At 48.9% G+C, this 227-nt stretch overlaps 1 non-coding gene across 1 annotated transcript; it reads left to right on the top strand.

Moving 5' to 3' along the window:
• The first annotated feature begins 100 nt into the window (after positions 1-100).
• Positions 101-219, top strand: LOC118345791. The gene has a single exon (XR_004799261.1). It is a non-coding gene; the product is annotated as a 5S ribosomal RNA (ribosomal RNA).
• The last annotated feature ends 8 nt before the right edge of the window (positions 220-227 follow it).

Here is a 227-nt window from a genome sequence, read left to right as displayed (position 1 = left end):
CGTAGCCATGGGTTTGGATCAGATCTCCGTTTGGATTGGGATCGGAAGGACGCTAGTATGTCGCTCAAGGATTATATGAATTTTAAGTAATTAGTTTGATGGGTCCGATCATACCAGCACTAATGCACCGGATCCCATCAGAACTCCGCAGTTAAGCGTGCTTGGGCGAGAGTAGTACTAGGATGGGTGACCTCCTGGGAAGTCCTCGTGTTGCACCCCTCGTTTTT

The sequence above is a fragment of the Juglans regia genome, unplaced genomic scaffold (assembly GCF_001411555.2).
Source record: "Juglans regia cultivar Chandler unplaced genomic scaffold, Walnut 2.0 Scaffold_4601, whole genome shotgun sequence".
NCBI classification, from domain to species: domain Eukaryota; kingdom Viridiplantae; phylum Streptophyta; class Magnoliopsida; order Fagales; family Juglandaceae; genus Juglans; species Juglans regia.
Note: the sequence above shows the minus strand (reverse complement) of the source record. Positions and strands in the feature narration are given on the sequence as shown.